Raw genomic sequence first — 18422 nt, 5'->3', positions numbered from 1 at the left:
ACAAAAGTTGTATACATGCGCTGCGCCCACATATTCCCATAAATACTCCATCGATTTCTTGGACCCTGAAGTGAAAGTCCCTTCAGCTTTGACTGAGGACAACACGATGCTCTTATGAATTCCGCCAACGTGTTGTTTACCGCAAACTGAGGTCAAGGATTCCAAGTTGGTCTTCCTCGGTCATGTCACATTACGACATATGTATTCTCACCCTCAATTTATATACTACAACTACAGTACCACATGCTATAAATACGATGGTCCAGTCTATTAGGACCGTGTGATTCATTATTAACGCTACGTTAACCCGTGATTTGGCGTTCTGTCGATAGCTATCGCGAAAGCGGCGGATTTTCCTTTTCTTTTCTTTATTTTTTTTTTCAATTTGGGGGAGGGGGGGTCTGTTTATGGGAGTAGCCGAATTTGTCGTATGACGAATTCAACTTCTCCCTATTATTTTTTTTTTCGCCCACATCAGCATCAACGGTGGAGAGGTCATGGCCGCCAAATACGAGCATGCTAATGCATATTCTAACACAACACAAATACAAACAATATGTCTACTTTCAGCAAAAGCAATGAAATATTACTTTTTATGTGGAGCGGTGTTGCATTACTTTTTAAAAAAAAGTGTATCGGAATCGATATTTCGCTACCTTTCGCTTAAGTAACGAGTATCGGTATCGCATTACGTTATTAGGTAACGGGTACGACGCTCAGTAAACACCACGCCGCACACACGATTTTCAAGATCGCAGGGAGCTGCGTGTCGTATGTGGATAAAGCTTCTCTGAGACGGAGGACTTGATCCAAATGCACCACTCTCTGCATGTGCCAACTTTGTTTGCTTTCTATTTAACATAGTTTGCCAAACACAACTAGCGGTGCATAACAAGTAAGATGGATGGACGATTGCTTAGGAGGACAAAGATCCAAAAAAGAAGGTTTACATAACAACTTAGCAAGTCAGATGGGAGTTGTAATGTAAGATTTCGGGAATATAAGTGCATGGGACATACTCGGTAACGTGCTCTCTCGAAAAAAATCAAAGAACGAGGTAGGTAACGAGATATTGTAATGTCTGCCACTGCCAATGTTTAACCTACAACGGTAATCACTCAATGCGTTACCGAGGTAGCCGTGAATTGAAATGTTTATCCGATTGATTGATTGGGATATAAAAAATACGGAGATATGGGACCCGACAAAGTGGGGTCAGGCTACTTCAATACTCCTGAGTAGAAAAGTAAATAGAAAAACCAACCTCAAGATGACCAACATGTCCCTCAGCTTCAGGGAAGGACAAAAGACAAAACACAGGGACATGTTGCCAACGTCAAGTATACACCCTCTCGCTTGCATTTTACTTCTAAGTTCAAGCATGTACTGAATCTGTGCGGAATGCTACGTAGACGATCCCCGTCTGTAATGGGTTTTGTCGTGCGTTACCCAACGCGTTTTTCATCCCAGCTACGTCATCTCCGCAGTGCAGCCAATGACATCACCATTCCTAACTTAAGCGTTGTTATTCTGCAGTGCAACATCACACAAAGCTACTCGGCTGAACGAGAGATGAAAGGGTTCTATTCTTTTCTTTCTGATGACCGGATCCATTACGGAACGTGGTACGCAGTAGTAAGGATATTCCCTAAATAAGGGAGTACAGGTAGGTAAGAGGTAGTAATTAGACAACACCGGGGTACCGAGGTAGGACGAGAGGTAGGACGACACCCGCATCAAAAGAGAAAAGAAATCTCGTCTCGAAGCCATCGTCAACACGGCTTACGTTATTCGCTCATGCGCTTCCATTTATTTCGAAACAATGTTTATGTTTCGCGTATGACATGGATTGATTGGTGTCCTTTAATCCTTATTACGCAACTGGAAATTGTGGTTTTGTCGCCTTTACGGCAGAGGTGTGGCGACACTATTACTTTTTTTTGTCCTCTTCCATTTTCCTCCTCTCTGACGATGACGTCAGTACCCTCCGACTGTCTCACTGATGTCTCTCTCACGACGACAACGAAGGCGATGTGTATGTATGTACACTCTAAAAACAGAACTTCACCGCATAACAGGCTCAGACGACAACAACAACTACTACATGTATTACTATGGGATGAAGTTGTTTCACCGCAGGCTCAGAATCAGCCATCGATAGTTTTCATTCCCTATTCCAAAAGGGGAGAGCACAAAACAAAGCAGACGACACAGCAGACGGCATGAGCTTGTCCGGGCCGTCTGCTGTCTTTTGTGCTCTCCCGTTTTGGAATGTGAGCCCATATCAACACTCCCATCTTTTAACTCTCGGTTCTTATTCCTGAAGTGTATGCCCTTTTGTATCAACTTGGAAATATGCTAATTGATACAAAAAAGGTGTACATGAGCGATTTTCCACAAATCAGGAAAGAGGGCGAAACCATTCTGAAAGACAGTTGGCTCGGGTTGTGTTATGCGGTGAAGTTTTGAAGTTCTCAATCCCTTTGCACTCCCCGACGGACTCAGGCACCCTCTACGCATGTCCCCCTGACGATGCCCACTTCTGTGTGGCCAAACACGGCAAGCCGATTATGACATTACCCCCTCCCCTTTCATGTGTTTTCAGAGTGTATAGGGACATCCAGAATGTTACCTCCTTTGTCCCCTCTCTATAGACGTTCTATCGTACGAATAGCGTTGCTAGTCTACGAACGACGGCGACTTCGTCCGGGATTGAAATATCGTAGCCTGCCTAAAGGTTGTCACCAGTTTTCTCCGCGGTGCCTAACGGAAGCCCCTCGCCACGAGATAAAGTATAGGAAACGTGGCCGCAAGATAAAATGCAGAAGTTTGGACGAGGGGGGGGGGGGGGCACTGAGGTACGAGATCTTCGTGGTGGCTCAATTTTATGTCACTCGTAAATTGAGCGCATCTTATCCTGCGTAAGTAAGAAGGCACCAGATACGGGAAAGCAGGACCAGGAGCACGTTGACCAATTTGGTACCGCTCACTTTGCGTTCAGTTCAGTCCACGGTAGCGCCCTCTTTTGATGATAATCAATCCAAGCGGCACACTCTATAGAAGCAGAACTTCGCCGACGAAGCACTCTGTGAATCAATAGTCAGCCAATAGTTGTGGAAAATAGGAAATGTACGCCTTTTTGTATCAAAAATTTGCGCACACAGAAAGTGGTACAGTACCGACTTTCAAGAGATCGGGAAAGATAACACTATAATTCTGAATAACAGCGGGTTATTAGCCCATTATGCGGAGAAGTTCTGCTCTCAGATCGCGTGGTACGTACCTGCTGAACAAGGAGCAAAAGCGTGACAATGAAAACCGGATTTATTTACAGTTTGTTTATTCCTACTGCTTTACCTTACGCTGCGTTACGCGCGACCTTGTAATTAACAGTGCGCAAGACAAGCATTATCACAAGCACCGTACTAACAGTGTGTGATAGATTGTAACTGGCATACGCATACAGACGCCTAAAGATGACACTCGCAAACCAAACTGCGGCTGGTGCGTGTGACGAGAAATGTCGTCCTTTTTGTACTCTGATTAACTATCTTTCTTCGTTTTTTTTCGTTTTTTTTTCTTTTTGTAGCATGCAAACTCAAACTCATAGTCCTTCTTTTTAAAGAGCGCGCAAAAAACATCTTCCACAAAATACGAAACTAGCCACGCTAACGACCTTGCGATCTTCATCGGCCATAATGTTTAGAGTACGGCAAAAATAACGACGTAGCGATTAAAGATATGATCAATGCAGAGGGCTTGAGAGAAATGTCACATGATCGCTCGTGCTCTCGAGACTGTGTTGTACCTTGCGCACGTCGATCTCAATGCCCGTCGAGTGTCTTCGGGTACTCCACTTCGGTCTCCGGGCTGGAAAGATTACGCTCGAGCACGGCATGAAAACAGCTGGTTTTCGAGTGAAAATCATGGAGAAGACGAAGGAAAGTGCGTGAATATCAATGACAAAGGAAGGCAGCGTCTTGTCTTTTTCACTTCTTATGCGAATATTTAAGGGAAATAAAGGTGTCTGTTATAGTCAGCTCTTTTATATATCGCAGTGTGTTTATTGATTGAACTGATTAAGGAACGTACGTCGCTGGCTGTATCAGCATAGTGTTATCTTCGCTTTGGTCGTTCACTGTCTTTTGTCACTATGTGTACTTTTTGAGAGGGGTGCCTACATTCGTTGTTTACATCGCTCAACAGCGCTGTGTTACACCAATAGTGTTAGTAGTCTCAGTGCGTTTCCACCGAATGTTATAGGGACCTGCGGTTCGCTCATCTACTCAACTACAAGAATGACAATTAGATAACGAATGATGACGACGTGGAGTGTTGAACTCTGCCCCAGTTCATGTGAGATGAAATAATTTGATGAGTTAGCACAGGGGTCTCGAACTAAAACCGATTAGCGGACCGCATTCACCTTAGACCACATCACGGAGGGCCGCACAGAAAAGAAATGACCCAAATCACCATACAATAAAATAAATACGATACAATAAAAATATACACAAAGTACTGGGGCGGAGTAGTTATTGTGTATCCGGATGATGTGTGTCCAGTTCATTAATGAAATATTGCACTTGACGCAAAAAAGAGAAATAAATATGCTGCCCTTCCAAATGTGTCACTGAAAATATGAAAAAAGACTCGGGAAAAATACGCTGTTATTCACAAACGATCCTGACAATATACTGGAGCACTGAAACCATCTCCTATTTACAGTTTCAACTTTGAAAAATAAATAGAAAGATCAGAATAAGGAAACAGCAAGCTGGCTTTACTGATAACGGATGGTTTCGGATTAAGATGAGCCCGTCTTAATCCTCACATTAGTTCCAGTGTTAGTTTACCCACGTGCACACGATGAGCGGGTTGCTGTGACCGTAGCTTCTTGAGGTTTATTAGCCACAAGAAATGTTCGCATACATTTGTGTTGCCTCACATGGACAGGGGCAGCATTACGTCAAGCAAGGGTAAAACGTAAGAAGGCCCGAAAATATGGTTTCATTCCTAATTCTCAAATATATTTTTTTGACAGGCCAGCTTTCTTCTGTTCGGTGGCCAGGGACCTCGGACCGCAGAATACTTTATTGCGGGCCGCGTGTTTGAGACCCCCGAGTTAGCATAACACGCACGTCAATGTATGAGGGCAAAGGGTTAGAGTTCGCACCCAATTCTGACGTCTTTACACCACTTTCTTACAAATATGGGAGTAACTCCTAGCGAGGAAAAAGATGCAAACAATTTGCCCAAAAAGAAAGACTTCCATCAAAATGCGGGTACAGTTCTCATGCTGCCATTTTCCGAAATCAAATTGACACAGGTATATATCATATAATAGGAAGACCATTCACGTATTCTGAGCTGACAGTTCCCATAATAGAACGTTACCGACTCCTCTTTTAAGCAAAACATACGATATCAAGCAGCACGCATCACGTATCGAAGCCCGCGCGAAGGGCATCGACCAAATCGCGTTCTGCATATTGCTAGGCGTACCCAAGGTGGCAGCGCACAAAGTTGTGTTCGATACAGTCACGCCTATCGTTCAAAGCGGGATGCTACGCACGACACGCACTCGCGAGCATGAACACGACCTGAGGCATTTGTGGCCTTGGCACAGGAGAGGCATGCCAGTCGTCTGCCTCCGTATCCTTCGCGCGAGACGCAAAATGTCACCGGGGTGCTGTGCCCACCTCCGCAACTTCATCGCCCCTCTCTCCTATCCACCAAAAAGAGAGCTCACTTGTCGGCCAAAATATGAAAAAACAAGACGTACCTGCACGCGAAACCCGAGGTGTGGTCCCAGCAGTCCTACGAAGGGCAAAGGCCGCGCAGAATTGGAAGATCGCTACGCACTGCTTTTCTATCTGTTCTTTTTCACTTTCCGAACGTGTGTTGCGGGCTTGCTTTTTTCCTAATGGACGGGTTGTGATCACAAAACGGCACTTTAGCGGAGGCTCGGAGATCGGGCCGAGGCAACGCACGTCGTCTGGCGAACGCAGCGCCCTGCCGTGGCAATTAACTGCAACCAGGGGCGCTGCGGGAGCAAGCGCATGCGTGCTCCGTGAAAGAGTGGAGGGAGGAGAGATGTGTGCGAAAATGGCTGAAGAGCAAAAGATGGGATGGGACGGACGCCGGTCGCTCAGCTTCGTGACATTTTAAAGGGTTCCGCGCGACGAAGACGACAACTCCGCCGTTAATTGGGCATGTTCTCACGATTTTGGGAAAGCACAGGGGAAAAACATGCCTCCCACCTGCCTCCATACCCGTGAACGTCGGATATTTATATTACGAGAAGCAGATAAGCGAGCGCCAAGTGCGGGAGGAAAGTGGGTGAATCAGCTTCCGCCTTTATTCATTCATTTATTATTTGCGGAGTTCCGCGCGTACGAATTCGTATCTTCTAAAAGTTGCATGTGAAGTGCACTACGCTCGTTAACCCCACATCCTCCATTCCCGTTTTATAATAACATATTTATCCTTCTCTTTAGGAGTGCAGAGGAGGGCGCTTCACAATATTGCGAGTCGCTGAACCAGTAAAGGGTGCGTATTGTTTACATATCAGCTTCTTAATTAATGTAACAGAGGCGCAGGTAATAGAGGAGCAGGAATTTATTATTCAAAGTATGTTGACAACGCCTGATGAAACACCGCTTCTTCCACGCCACGTTTTGACGGCATCTTCGCCACAACCATCTGGAGCATTGCGGAAAAGCTAGCCTGCAGGTTACTACGTCACTGGAACAAGAAACATCTCCATACTGCAGTAAGCCATTTCTACATCAATACATCAATTGTATTCATGTACCCCACGTAAGGCAATCTTTACGTTGAATAAAAATACTGCGTAATTTGTACATATATATATATATATATATGAGCAATGGAGGAATGCAGAAACTTTGTCAAGCGCGGTCAACACAACTGATAAAAAGATAAAAACACCGGAACTACTGTTTATTAACCTACAAGCTTTCTTGCAGTAGTCTGCATTTCATCAGGTACAAAAGTAAAGGTAAAGTATTTTTGTACCTGACGAAATGCAGACTAGTGGAAGAAAGATTGTACTCTAGTAAACAGTCGTTTCAGTGTTTTTATCTTTTTATCACATAAATATATTAACTGAAATTATTGTTTCCATTATGCTCCTTAGTTTTATTTATTTATTTATTTATTTCATATACTCCAGCCTCTGTGAGGCTATAGCAGGAGCAGGCATGCTTGGTTACAAAAGTCATTCACAGGTAATTCCCTTATAGCACCAGGTAACCTATTCCTCATCATCATTTATCAACTGTATGAGGAAAAAAACTATATTTAAAAACATCTATACGTGAACGCATAGGAACAATGTTCAATGGGTGTGAACTCCGAAGACTAGACGGCGGCCGTGAAAACGTAAAGTAAAGTTCATGGGTTCGTTTTCGTTTGTAGTGCTAATATGAGTGCTCAGTTTATTCATATTTTTTAACAACTCTCTTCTATTTTTTCTCTTTACTAACCCTCGTATTCTGTCCTCGATCGCTTACTGCAGTCCTTTGACTCAATTATCGTCTGTGGCTTTATGGATGACGCCGACCTCATTTTACTGCAACACTGCTTGTAGATTGAGGTCTTTCTACATGGGTGGTGGCATGAAAAGTAAAAAACAAAAAAACGACACAATGGAACAGCAAAAACAACTTGTGTTTTCTCTTTGTTTCTGGACGTAGAAGAACAATATTTACATTCGCAAACGTTTGGAGAAAATATGTTATACGATATACCAAGATATACGATATCAGACCAAGACGACCTCATATTGCAAGCTGTTGCGTCTCATGAAATAACCATGCTAGATATCAAAGAAGAATCATCCCACAAGCTCTGAGGGCGTCAGCAACGACGTTTCTTTTGGGCCGCTTTATGTTCGTAAGCTTTATATTTTATTAAGTGCTCTGTACCTTGAGCAGTTAAATTGAATATAGCCTCTTCAATTCATCCTCCTTTTTCTTTCTTTACACTCATCACACAAAGATAGGTCCTCCCTCTACACTCTTAAAAATGAACTTCACCACATAGCACGCTCTAAGCCAACCATCATCCCGAGTGACATCGTTCTCTCACACGATTTGTGGAAAACGGGAGGCGTACGCCTTTTTGTGACAATTAACATTTCTGCATAAGTGTCACAAAAAGGCGTACGCCTCCCGTTTTCAACAAATCAAGGAAGGGAACGATATCACCCGGGATGATGGTTGGCTTGGAGCGTGCTATGTGGCGAAGTTCATTTTTAAGAGTGTAGGAACCATGGGAAAGTTCTTGCGTATATGTAATTCTTTGAACCTGTTGGGCCAGCCACCGTGTAGTACACTCTTAAAAATGAACTTCACCGCATAGCACGCTCCTAGCCAACCATCATCTCGAATGATATCGTTATCTACCCTGATTTGTTGAAAACGGGGGGCGTACGCCTTTTTTGTGACACTTATGCTGTTTATAATTGTCACAAAAAAGCGTACTCCTCCCGTTTTCAACAAATCAGGCCAGATAACGATATCATTCAAGATGATGGTTGGCTACGAGCGTGCTATGCGGTGAAGTTCATTTCTAAGAGTGTAGGTTCGTCCTTGACTTGACAGTCAACGGATCACCACGTGATCACCAGACCCTGTTTGCGGTGCGCCGAAATTGTGTGCCCACACCGCAGTAACAATGAAAAAAAAAGAAGAAAAGAAGATTAACAACTTCATAAAACAGTAAAAGATTCCCAGTAAAGGTTTCATAGCATATCAAAAATGCGTTTTGCCATGAATTTACCGCCATCACGATGGCCCGATAAGGCCAACGTAGTAAAACGCGTTTGACACAATGCAGTCTTTTTTTTTTTCTTTTATTCTTACCATTGTCATTCCCAAATTACAATGGCGGAGCGAGCATTGAAGGTGCATGGGGAAACAGGGGGGAAAGGATTGTGTTCCCTCTTGCTCTGGGATTCGAGTTGTCTCACAGTACTCCTCATCAGAGATAGCACACGAGCTTCCCGTTATTAGCCGTCATTGGGATGCTCCTTGTACCACGGTAACTGTCACGACGATTGACAAAGCTAATCGGGGCCCAGCGTTTTGAATCGAGCCTCCCACGAAACGCGTGCGCATCGCAAAAAATGTTTGCCGATCGGCGCACGGGTTCGGTCTCCGCCTTTCTAATCCGTGCTTCCGCATCATATGCACGTATTGTCGTGTCGTGTCATTAGACAAAACGAGACCTGTTGACCACTGTTCTTTCCTTCTTTTTTTTTTTTTTTTTGTGTGTGTGTGTGTATCCGCTGAAACGAGCTTCTGTGCAGTCGCTTGTGGAAGAAAGATCCAACGGGATAAAAAGATCAATCGGGAAAGAACATCCGACGGGGTCACGTGACAGAGGGAAAAATGATTCAAACTTGCAGGAAGATCCAGACAGAAGAAACATCCATAGGGAAAGAAGATCCAAACGAGAAAGAAGGTCCACGTTGCAAAAATATCCATTGGGAAAGTGAACCAAGCGAGGAAGCGCGTGCGTGTGTATATCTGATCGAAAAGAATCACCACCATCGCACCATCGTACCATACTGTCAGTTTGTATTAAGTTTAACCCGGTATTTCCACGAAGACCGCTGGACCAGGGCGATCGGAATTAGTCACAACTATTACAGAACTTGTGGGAATCCGCCCGTCACATCCCACATGAGTGAAAGGCGCGACCTGTCCAACACCCCAAACGACCACGACAAACGAAGACACTGCTGTGTCTTAGATGCATGGACTAACTATTGATGTTCTGTGTCTACTGGTGTGTCGTGTGTATTATGCCGAGCAAACCGAGGAATGACACCTGATTCAATCCGATTCCATCAGAATTTGGTTGAATAAGATCCACTTGAATCCGATTACACCCGAGTTATTAAGGTAAAATATAACCTGATACCCCCCCCCCTCCCCCAGTTTTAGTTTATTTACTTTTCGCCTATGTGCAAATGAAACCTAGACAAGACAAGCATGACAGCATGCAGATCTTTGTACTTTCTCTATTTTTTTCGGATAGCGTGCATGTGTAGTGATCCCTGACTGCAGATTCATACTCTAAACAAGGTTGAACTAAGGTTTTATATGCTGTTAATTTAATATCGTTGGTTGTACCATGGCGAAATTTCCTTCTTAGCATCCACAGACTTCGGATGGCTTTCGCGCATATATGGCTACCCCGAGAGAAGAAAATGCGCCAGAGTCTTCGGACACGAATTGAGCATTTTCTCGTTTTTATTTGCAGGAAGCTGTCATTGCATTCCAATAGTCACAAAGATATTTCAGAATATCCCTAACTTGCAGGGAGCACGCCTATATCAATAATTGACTCCAAGTAGTTGAGCACACCAGGAAACGTGGGGATGTGCTCCGCTACATACGTTGCTAATCTGTTCATCTTGGAAAGTAACAGTCTGCTCCCCCTAGAGTCACTAAATAAGCTTTTGTAGTGACTAGTTCCTCCAAAACACGCTTGGGCATTGTGGTCTTCCTATGGCGAGGGGATCAAGCCTCAGAGCCTGCATCCGATTCCGAGAGGCATGCTGCGAGGTCTGAAGTCACTGCAACAGCTCTGCGAAACTGGGGTGCCGCCTGTCGACCCGACTTAGTAGGCCGCTGTGGCGGCCTTCTACCATGCTCGTGGTTTTTTCGTTCGTGATTCACCGTTTTTGGATTTGCAGCCTTTGAACCAAGTTATTTGTTTCGCAAATGCACAGCGCCTTTCGCCCGACTGCGCCCGACACAGAGGATTCCGTGGGCAATGCAATTTCATGGCATGAAGCGTCCAACTGTTGAGAGGGCTTGTCGGCCACGGAGATATCTCCCTTGTCTAATACACGTGCATAAACAAGAGCTGCAAAAACACCCGCAAAGCATGACAAAGACGAAACACGTATTTTCTACCGTTTTTTCAAAGAGCGAAATATTTAAACTGCATTGCAAATTGCGCCCAACCTAGACGACTCGGCGGGAGTGAATTGTGTGAAGGCGGTACTCATCATGCCTCAGGCGCCTCAGGTGAGGATTGTTGCTTTGAACTAACGTCAGCTCACGATGTACATTATTCATGCCTCCCATTACTTTTTCTTTTTTTTTTTCACCAAGTAAATACGCGTTTCAAGTGCAAAAACGTCCTTTCACCACTGCTCCTTTATTGACTTGAGATATGGGTAACCAAAAATGTGAACTCCTATGGTCGATATTGTGCTACAGAGAACAACCGAGGCCAGCTCTAAAGCGGAGCTTTGCCGCATTTCTTTGCCTTTTTTAATGTGTAAAAAATGGAAGAAAATGTTTTCACAAAAAGTAGAGGAGAAGAAACTCGCAGTCTTTTTTCTACCGCTGCCAACATTCTTCTTCGTTGGCGTCGTTGCGTGATGTACTGCTGGTGATCGGAATCGCTTCGAGAGACCTGACGGATTGTCATTCGGACTGGGAACCAGATATATTTTTATAAAATATTCCCTGCAGTTTACATATTAAAGATATTATTATTTATTATTATTTGCCTATTCTAAAAATATTGATTGTTAAGAATTCATGAAATAAGCAGGGGCGAATACAAACCATGCCGTGGATAAGTACTATATTGCTTTTTAAGAGGAGAAAATGTACACAAGGAGTGCATTGCTGTAAAAACGTTGGGATGGGTGTCTCATGTCTCAATACGAACTACAGCTGTAGAACACAAAGAAGTTTGAACGTAGTTACGTGACAGAGGGAAAACGATCGAATTGAGAAAGAAGATCCATACGGAAACATCCATAGAGAAAGAAGATTCAAACGAGAAAGAAGTTCCATGCGGCGAAAAGATCCATAAGGAAAGAAAATCCACTACTGGATCTTCTTTCCTTATGGATCTTTTTCCCTTTGGATCTTTTTTTCCTGAAATCCTGCGCAGTGTGGGTCGCTGCTTGTGCTACGGGATTGCTGGATAATCCCTAAATAGGAATTTGGTCAGAAAGGATCACCACGTCACGCTATGCGGGCATTCGACTGTGTTCCAGAACCTTATACTAGGGGAAGGGCCCCGAGACCAGAAAATCGGCAACGTCCGGAAACGAATGAAATTCCCAAACGGCGCAGTACAACCTTTAGAACATCCGGCATGCTACGCTGCAGGAAAAATATCCAAAAAGAAATGTATCCTTACAGTTAGTGGTGACTGCATATATGGGGGATCACCTAGCGGTATATTTTTCGGTAGAACAATGTAACAGCATTCAAGCTAGATGGTGTAATTGCGACGATGGTAGCGTCTCCTTGAGTTCGAGGAGTTAATAAAAGGACATATTGGACGAGGAAAGGGGGACGAAAAGGACGAAGTCTGTCTCGCCCCATTTGTCCTCCTTCTGTCTCGTTATTTGCGTAAAATAACACATACGTATGTGTGCATGTGCGTATGTATGTTTTCATACAGAGTGGTTTTCTTTAAATCATTTACATATTTTTTATAATAAAGGTATGAGAGCTACCCATATGCGGTTTTCACAGGGGGGTTATGCGTCCTGCCGGAAAGCGCATGTAACTACTGGACGACTAATTACCTAAAATTTATTAAATAACTTATTAATTGGAAGTCTTGGGTGACACTGTATGTGAAACCAGAATTGGAGCCAGCCATCATTTCAATCTACACACTCTTTTTTTTTTTTAACTATCCTGAAACGAGCACGTACTCAAAGATCAATGGCTAAATTTTGCTATGAAATGATCTGAAACTGAAACCAGGCGCTTCTCCAGTGCAAAAAGAGGGAAAGGGCGTTCGCGCGGGAGGGACACGTGTTTTCTAGCGATGGAGCTGACAGAAACAAACGCTGATTTCTTGGACAGAGATACCGCTTTTGTGCCCAGATAAGCCGAAAGTCATGTCGTTTCTGCGCTCGAGAACTGCGTAGTTCTGGTTTCGGCTCATTTGCGCATCAAATTTGACGATTTATATACAGGGTGTCCACGCTAAGTGTGAACAGATTTTTTAAAAATATATCAATCACTTTTTCCGAGATGAAATCAATTGCAATATATCATATGCTAAAGGGCACTCCCTAGGGGGGCATTAACAGACTCCTAAGGCAATGTCTTAATTAACATTCAATAATCAACTTTTTAATTATGAAAGCTACGAAGTTGCTCCAATGAGAACATCTGATCTCCTCGGTCACCAGATACCAAAGCCGTTTTCAGAACAAAAATCCGTTCGATAGATCGTCCGCAAAAAATTCGTGAAGGAACGCCATTTTTTTCTTTATTTTATTTATTGCGCATCTCTAGAGACGCGTCTTTCTTTCACCCCCAATACGAGAGGATGAAAGAGCACACTATCGCCTCTTGCGACCTGGAAAAAGATTAAAAGAAAACAGAAAATGCAGCCCAAGATAAGAGCAGTCACGATAGAGTCACCCGATAGATTAGTGTTTTTGTTTTGTTTCCGCAAGTTAAAGCTAATCTTCGACGCATGAGGCTTCTTTGAAGATGCGCAATAAACCAAATAAAGAAAAAATGGCGTTCCTTCACGATTTTTTTGCGGACGATCTACCGAACGGATTTTTGTTCTGAAAACGGCTTTGGTATCTGGTGACCGAAGAGATAGCAACTTCGTAGCTTTTATAATTAAAAAGTTAATTATTGAAAGTTAATTAAGACATTGCCTTATGAGTCTGTTAATGCCCCCCTAGGGAGTGCCCTTTAGCATATGCTATATTGCAATTGATTTCATCTCGGAAAAAGTGATTGATATATTTTTAAAAAATCTGTTCACACTTAGCGTGGACACCCTGTATATCAAAGTACGTGTTCGTTTCAGGATTTTTAAAAACAAATTATAATTATTTATTTTTATTTTGTATTTTTAAAAAGGAGGGTGGGTTCAAATATAGCTTGGCTCCAATTTTGCTGTCTCGTATTTTATGCGAAAAATATTCGATCGAAACGCCAATTAATAAATTTTCTAGGCAATTTTTGTCGTACAGTAATTACATTCGCTTTCTCACAGGATGTTCGCCTGGCCGCATAGCCATGCTGAAAGATGGCATCTGTGCTGCTCCTAGTGTTTCTTTTTGTTTTGTTTTTTGGTTTTTAATCTGTAAAGGAAGAAATAAAACACCCCGTATATGTACGCATTTATCTATTGCTTGTCACAGGCTGCTTTTTCATATGAGGAGTTGCTCGGTAGATGGGAAATTTCGTCAATATTTTGAGGTCCCAACACTAGTTTACTAACAACGAGGCCTCTTCCTCTATAGTAGTTCTGCCAAATGTATGTTTTCTATGAGTAAACACTTCTGATATCTGAAATATGACTTCCTTGATTCAGAAACCACAGGCAGCAATCGGAACGGGCAGCAGGAACGAAAATTCGGCAACCTTACCGCTCCAACAAAATGTCCGACATCTACCTATCTATATTCAATAATAACGAAACACATACCATGAAGTTTCGTAGAGGTGGACTGCCTCAAAGTACACACGAACCTTTATACCGGGCAGCAATGGACGGATATGGTGCCCTTGGACAGGTTGATGGATTACGACTGCATAAAAGGGGCGAGACTCGCGTAAGCGGTCTTGCATCAGCGGGAAAGGGGGATCCAGGTGTAAGTAGCGTTCGCACGTTGCTGTGAGGGAAAAAAAAACGTGCACAGGTAGAACCGCTGCAACAAAGACGGCGCACTGAGTATCGACATTTCCACGCACTTACACACATTGCACACCCACATTGGAAAAGTGAAGTGTATATCAATCACCTGATCGACTATCGCCGTATATTACTGATCGAACTTGTCAAGTGAGAGAAAGGCCTGCTTCTTATCACGCAACCACGTGTAAAAGATTGGGGAGAGGAGAGGTCCGCGAGGTTTTGGGTTTTGACGCTAACTGTGCTAATGACTCGATGACCTTGACTAGTGAGTTGACTGGTGACCTCACACAGACGAAGTTGACGGCTGTCGGTTGGTGATCGAACGTCTTTGAGAACGTTATAATGAAATGAGTGCAGGAGCCTTTGACGTCTAGTGCCCGACCAAAGTCGGTCGAATGCTCCATAGGTTTTCTTATTCTCTGCTCTCGGAGACGCTATGCTCTGCAAAGCCAAAACGTTGCATAAATATGTAATGTTTGCATATTCATGCAATATTAGCAATACATTGCACGCAATATACAGGGTGTCCCAGAGAACGTGTCATTGAATTATAATAAAAAAACTACGCCACCTAGTTTCATGCGGTCAACGGCATTTGTTCTTATTATGTTTTTGCCACCTTGTAAAGTTAATGTCATGTACCCCAATTTTAATTATGCAAATATTTGCGAACTGAACTCAGAAATTTGCCAAGGGAAGGTCACTCTTTTACCCCACCAATATGAAGAGCGTGCCGAATTCACTCAAATTCATGATAATTGACAGTGATATTTATGAGCTATCCCATCTAAAAAAATAGCCGAATATCATGCTTTTCGGAGCACCGGACCATAACGCGCGATGTCTTTTTAAGCGCAATCGCTCGCAGTCCGACGAAAGGAGGTTCCGAAGCCAGCCCACAGAGTGATAGTAGAAAAAGTAACAGTTCCTAAAATTGGGAGAGAGAAAGCATTATCCCAGCGAAAGTCGGACGTGATAAGCCATGCCTGCGTTATCTCTTTCTGCGATGCCGGGGTGGGCTGGGTTTCCAACCTCCTTTCGTCGGACTGACAAAGATTGCGCTGAAAAATTCATCGTGCGCTATTCTGTGCGACCTCCGTAGAGCATGATGTTCGGCTATTTTTTCCGATGGGATAGCTCCTGAATATCCCTGTCAATTATCATTAATTTGAGTGAATTAGACACGCTCTTCACATTGGTGGGGTAAAAAAGTGACCTTTACTAGGCAAATTTCCGACTTAAGCTCACAAAAATTTACATAATTAAACTTACGTTACACGACATTCACATGAGGAGGTGGCAAAAATCCCAGTAAGAACAAATGCCGTTGATAGCATTACTCTAGGTGGCGCAGACTTTTTATTATAATTCAATGACACGTTTTCTGGGACACCCTGTATACATTAAATTATGGGATGGTGTGGGCTGAGTGGTCCAACGTATTTGGTAAAAACTTTAAAAACCCCCAGGGCCGGGGAACACAGAAACGACAACACGAACACAGCACTGAACTACAACCAAGTCACGTTTCGGACGAAAGATCGTGATAAACAGGGTAGTGTCGTCCCTTCCGGATGGGTCACGTGACTAGTGAAGGTCAACACTGAAGATAAAATCATTTCACAGCAAAACGTCACTTGGTTGTAGTTCAGTGCTGTGTTCCTGTTGTCTTTTCTGTGTTCCCCGGCACTGGGTTTTTTAAAGTTTTTACCATATATATGTAGAAATTGCATATTCACGCAATATATGCGAGTGTCAGTCACGTAAATGATCGGAAAGACGTAAATTCTACGTAAAAAAGAGACGGGTTTTACATTCACTGTATGTGCTTGCAATATATTGTAACTAGAAGGTTTACCTGAGGGACATCTTACATGAATCTCGTTCCGTTGTCAAATCGCGAAGGTTTCAAGAAAACGCCCCTAAGCATTATTTAGGTCCTCTTCCTTGTCGCTATAGCTCCATATATTGGCGCGTACTTTGGACGCGAACGAAACGTATAATTCTTGGGTGGATTGCCCCATCGTAACTGATACTCGTCCGAGGACAAGCAATCTTCATTAGAAGCGTCCCCGTAGGCAGATGGAGCTGACGCAGCAACAGCAGTGGGGAATGAGATTCCAACAGGTACATTCTGCGTAATATTTACGGAATGACGCGCCACATTCATGGAATGCTGATATCTCATTTCGAATGAGGGATGGAGGGATTCGTTTTCAGTTTATCATAACTGTTAGCTCGAGAAATTAAGCGATTTCTTTCGCGTCACATTTTTTATGCTTCTCTTCTCTCGAAACTTTCCTCTTCGTGGCCGGCTCAACCAACTCGGCAGTTCCTGATACACACCGCTCCTAATGGACTGGAAAATTAAGCAGTAATGAATGTAATTCAACCCTCCGGTAAAAAGTGGGAGTGGCCGCTAAATGAGAGGAGCAACATCGTGTTCAGTGGCGGTGCGTAGATTTAGAGAAAGGAAAAATTGCTATTTCGGAGGCACGTTCAAAATATTTTGTTTCCAATGACGTTGCCAAATATCCTCCAGCCTCGTGCATTTCGATTGGATTTGATTGGATATAAAAGAAAAACATATGGAGAGGTAAGTCCCAACCCAGTCAGGACTGGCTACTCCAAAACGCGTTTGTGGGTGGAACAATAGAACCAGAAAAAAGAGGGGGGGGGGGAACAGGTCAAGCAGAAGGAAGCATAAAGGGCATAAAAGCATCTCTTTCGCTGGTGTCAGATAGGTTTAACGCGATGGAGTTCCCACGTGATAAATTATCCTTGGAGAAGAAATTAACGATGAGATGCGATACATTCTACCGTGGAACATCATATTCCGGACTGGTATCTCCGATAGCTAGAAGTGAAGAAATTTAAAGGCACAATACAAATAGGGATTTGTTTGTAAGTCAAACTTCGCCATGCCAGTACTGGACAGCTGTTTCGGCCTTCTTGGGCCTCATCAGAAGTACGCAGGCAGGCAACGTTTGAGCGGATGGCGTCAGAAGGTCACGTGGCACGTGATGCCTCCCGTCAGGGTACGAGCCTGCTAACACCAGGGCTAGGACACCCTGACGGGAGGCATCACGTGCCACGTGACCTTCTGACGCCATCCGCTCAAACGATGCCTGCCTGCGTACTGCTGATGAGGCCCAAGAAGGCCGAAACAGCTGTCCAATACTGGCAATCCGACGTTTGACTTACAAACATATGCTATACGTGCAGCCAAAGAGCGCCTGCTATTTTTTTTTCCTCTAATACAAATAGGGAGTTTTAGGAAAGCGTAGAAGCTTCACGATAACGTTTCCGAAAACATGATAAGTTAATCGCCTGATCCCTTTGGAGTGGCTGGCATCACGTTGCTGATATCTGATTGACCAACGCCTGACAGCGATACGGCGCTTACGATTTCCCAATACTCCCTAATATTTCGGTCTGTAGTACTGTCGCTTCTGTGTTAACACGTGCGTTGCCATAGTTAGATCCAGCGATAAGGAATTAACAAGGGAAAGAATGATATGTGCAGACTGTTAAGTCATGTTGGCGATGGTAAAACGGAAAGTGGTCAAAGCATGTGTGTTTTTTTTTTTTGTGTGTGATCCTGTGCCATGGCAGTGATTTGCACGTAGCATGTTCGTATTGTACACCAGCACGGTCCTGCCGATGGTAAATGCCGCATGTTTTTTTTTTAATTCCGTGTTAGCGCCTAGAGACAAGTGTAGCTATATGACAGG

At 43.6% G+C, this 18422-nt stretch overlaps 1 protein-coding gene across 8 annotated transcripts in view; it reads right to left on the bottom strand.

Annotated features, from left to right (window-relative positions):
* Positions 1-14581, bottom strand: part of LOC135385549 (diacylglycerol kinase 1-like) — a 479846-nt gene extending 465265 nt beyond the window's left edge. For 7 of the 8 annotated variants that reach the window (XM_064614922.1, XM_064614919.1, XM_064614921.1 and 4 more), the window contains exon 1: positions 5786-6020. The gene's annotated coding sequence lies outside the window, so the exon portion shown is untranslated. Of the gene's footprint in view, positions 1-5785; positions 6021-14478 lie in introns of those variants that run through there. The other variant, XM_064614920.1, reaches the window with a different exon arrangement.
* Positions 14582-18422: the final 3841 nt, after the last annotated feature.

Source organism: Ornithodoros turicata, chromosome 2, assembly GCF_037126465.1.
Source record: "Ornithodoros turicata isolate Travis chromosome 2, ASM3712646v1, whole genome shotgun sequence".
Taxonomy (NCBI): domain Eukaryota; kingdom Metazoa; phylum Arthropoda; class Arachnida; order Ixodida; family Argasidae; genus Ornithodoros; species Ornithodoros turicata.
Note: the sequence above shows the minus strand (reverse complement) of the source record. Positions and strands in the feature narration are given on the sequence as shown.